The sequence below is a fragment of the Triticum dicoccoides genome, chromosome 5A (genome assembly GCF_002162155.2).
Source record: "Triticum dicoccoides isolate Atlit2015 ecotype Zavitan chromosome 5A, WEW_v2.0, whole genome shotgun sequence".
Taxonomy (NCBI): domain Eukaryota; kingdom Viridiplantae; phylum Streptophyta; class Magnoliopsida; order Poales; family Poaceae; genus Triticum; species Triticum dicoccoides.
Window position 1 is genome coordinate 685,856,535 of NC_041388.1, and position 4,109 is coordinate 685,860,643.

Sequence of the window (4,109 nt, forward strand, 5' to 3'; positions counted from 1 at the left end):
AAGCTCTGCTCTCCACCCAGCCGGTGCTTGCTGCTCCAATCAGCAAAGAGCCTCTGTTGCTCTACATCGCAGCCACAGGACAAGTCGTCAGTACTGTGCTAACGGTCGAGCGGGAAGAAGAAGGAAAAGCTCTCAAAGTTCAGCGCCCAGTGTATTATTTGTCTGAAGTCTTGACTCCATCCAAGCAGAGATATCCTCATTATCAGAAGCTTGTGTATGGAATATACATGACCACAAAGAAGGTTGCTCATTATTTCTCTGACCATTCCATCACAGTCGTCAGCGACGCTCCACTATCAGAGATTTTGCACAACAGAGACGCAACTGGTCGAGTGGCCAAATGGGCGATTGAACTTCTTCCCCTTGATATCAAGTTTGAGGCAAAGAAAGCCATTAAGTCCCAGGCGATAGCAGATTTCCTCGCCGAGTGGATTGAACAACAGCAGCCGACTGAAGTTCACTCGGAGCATTGGACCATGTTTTTCGATGGCTCTAAGATGTTGAATGGTTCCGGTGCTGGGGTTGTCCTGGTTTCCCCCAGAGGAGATAAGCTCAGATATGTGCTCCAGATTCACTTTGATTCCTCCAACAATGAGGCAGAATATGAGGCCCTCCTATATGGGTTGCACATGGCCATTTCACTCGGCGTCCGTCGCCTAATGGTCTATGGCGACTCGGATTTAGTGGTCAATCAGGTGATGAAAGAGTGGGACGTGAGAAGCCCAGCCATGACTGGATACTGCAGTGCAGTGAGGAAGCTGGAGAAGAAGTTCGAGGGGTTGGAGCTCCATCATATACCCCGACTGAAAAATCAAGCAGCTGATGATCTAGCAAAGATAGGTTCCAAGAGAGAAGCCATTTCGAGTGGTGTGTTCTTGGAGCATATACACACTCCGTCAGTCAAAGAAGATCCTTTCACCGAAGAAACTCCGCAGCCCAAGAGCGCCACAGATCCGACTAAAGTTGAAGTCCCAGCGGTGGTCGACTTGATCATGAAGGTTTTGGTGGTCATTCCCGACTGGACGATTCCGTATGTCGCATATATCTTGAGGAAAGAGCTTCCGGAGGATGAGGAAGAGGCTCGACAGATCGTCCGTCGATCTAAGGCCTTTACCGTAATCAAAGGACAATTATACAGAGAAAGCGCGACTGGAGTCGGTCAGAAGTGCATAACACCAGAAGAAGGTCGACTCATCCTCAATGATATTCACTCGGGGACCTGTGGTCATCATGCGTCCTCTCGGACCATCGTGGCCAAAGCATACCGAGCCGGATTTTACTGGCCCAAGGCGAATGAGATGGCAAAAGAGATAGTAGATAAGTGCGAGGGATGTCAGTTCTACTCGAATATGTCGCACAAGCCTGCGTCAGCTTTGAAGACCATCCCACTCGTCTGGCCTTTTGCAGTTTGGGGGCTGGACATGATCGGTCCTTTGAGAACAGGACGAAGTGGCTTCACGCATGTACTGGTGGCAGTCGACAAGTTCACCAAGTGGATCGAGGCTAAACCAATCAAGAGCCTTGACAGCGGTACTGCTGTTAGCTTCATCAGGGAACTAATATTCAGATATGGAGTTCCGCACAGCATCATTACGGATAATGGGTCGAACTTTGACTCAGAGGAATTCAGAGCTTTCTGCGACTCCCAAGGCACACGGGTCGACTACGCATCAGTCGCCCATCCGCAGTCGAATGGACAAGCAGAGCGAGCTAATGGACTGATTCTCAAGGGACTGAAGCCTCGACTGATGCGTGATCTCAAACACGCGGCTGGAGCTTGGGTCGACGAACTTCCATCTGTACTCTGGGGACTGCGGACCACGCCTAATCGGTCGACCGGAAGAACTCCATTCTTCTTGGTCTATGGAGCTGAAGCAGTCTTGCCGAGTGATCTTCTCCACAATGCTCCTCGAGTTGAAATCTACAACGAAGCAGAAGCTGAACAAGCGCGGCAGGACGCAGTCGACCTTTTAGAGGAAGAAAGGGAGATGGCTCTGATCCGGTCGACCATCTACCAACAAGATCTGCGGCGTTTCCACGCCCGAAACGTGAGAGGTCGAGCCTTCCAGGAAGGGGATTTGGTTCTCCGAGTGGATCAGCACAAACCACACAAGCTTGCTCCTTCTTGGGAAGGCCCCTTCATCGTCACCAAGGTTCTCCACAACGGGGCGTACCGTCTTTACAACGTCGAGCATAATATCGACAAGCCCCGAGCTTGGAACGCGGAGCTACTCCGCCCGTTTTACACTTAAGCTTTATCACTCGGATGAGTTGCAATAAAGTACTTCTGTAATTCATGGACCTCAAAATAATAAGTGTCATAGTTCCTCCATAATATCTGTCACTTTTTATTTTTTGTCCAATGAAATTCCCCTCAATGGGTGACTTAGCTGCGAATCCGTTTCGCCTAAGTTTGTAAAAATCCTACCGAGTGGTGAGCCAGACTCCCACTCGGAGGCTTAGCTGCGAATCCGTTTCGCCTAAGTTATCAAAATCCTACCGAGTGGTAAGCCAGCCTTCCACTCGGAGGCTTAGCTGCAGCCTCGTGCTCGCCTAAGTTATAAAAATCCTACCGAGTGAAGAGCAACCCTCTCACTCGGGGGCTTAGCTGCAGTCCAAGCACTCGCCTAAGTTATAAAAATCCTACCGAGTGAAGAGCAACCCTCTCACTCGGGGGCTTAGCTGCAGTCCAAGCACTCGCCTAAGTTGTGAAAATCCTACCGAGTGGTAAGCCAGCCTTCCACTCGGAGGCTTAGCTGCAGCCTCGTGCTCGCCTAAGTTATGAAAATCCTACCGAGTGAAGAGCAACCCTCTCACTCGGGGGCTTAGCTGCAGCCCAGTGCTCGTCTAAGTGGATTAAAGAATAAATCGATTGCAGCACAGGCACCTTGCCTTGAACCTGCAAAATACATTCCGAGCCGAAGGCAATCGTATTCAAGCACCAAATCCAAGCTTGAATCGACATCTAAAGGAACCGAAAGTGCTCAGGCGTCAAGCCTGTTAAGGTTTGTCGGTTACAATTTCACTCGGCATACCGAGGCAAATTTAAAGCATCGAGCCAGAAGAAGTTTTTTACCCCTCCTGTGGAGGGCTGGAAGGTGCAACAAATTCATCAAGGTCAATCCCGTCGGCGATCCGAGTGGCAGCTGCAAGGAAAGTTTCCATAAAGGATCTGAAGTCGTGCTTCTTGGTATTGGCCACCCGAAGGGCCGCCAGCTTCTCTTCTCGCGCATCTTTGCAGTGGACTCGGGCCAGACACAGAGCGACATCTGCACCACACCGAGCCGAGGACTTCTTCCACTCCTGCACTCGACCAGGGATCGTGTTCAAGCGGGCCATCAGCGACTCAAGGTCATTCTGAAGTGTCTCCTCAGGCCAGAGCGTCGAGTCGATGCGAGATGTGGTGGCCTTCAGCCTTGCGAGATAGTCCACGACAGCTGCAACACGAGACTCCAGTCGGAAAACATCCATGGCAACTTCGTCGTTCACCGGAGAATTGACGGGGTCAAGGTTTGGCTCCAGTCGGCTGGTTTCTTCTTCAAAGTTTTGACAAAATTCTGCAAGGGTGATCACTAAGTCAAGGAGATAGTCGAATGGAAAAAGCCACAATTGGAAATATTTGCCAAACATGGAGGTCTACCTTCAAGCATAAGGAACAACTTTTTGGCAAGGCCACTCAGGAAGGCCTCCAGTTCAGTTTTCTTCTCAGTCAATTTGCTGACTTGGTCGGTCAGGGCAGCTTTGTCAGTTTTCAGTCGACTGACCTCCTTGTTGGCAATCCCAAGAGCAGCTTTCAGATTGGTATTGTCTTGTACGAGCTTGGTAACTGAAGCTAACTTCTCGTCAGCAAGCTTGATCTTCTCAGCTAGCTCAAGGTCTTTCTTCTGCTGGGCCTCCCTTACCTTACCTGCAAGTTACAGCAAGATCATATGCTGAAACAAGCAAGGGGAAAAGCAGTCGTCAGGGTCTCACCAAACATACCTTCGGTCTCCTCCTTTGCCTTTGTCAGCTTCTCCTGAACCAGCCTCAAGCTCAGCTCGACTTGAGTATGTTTTTGTTCCAGCTCTGAGTAGCGAGCCACAAGATCACAGGAGTTCTGTGAAGAACCA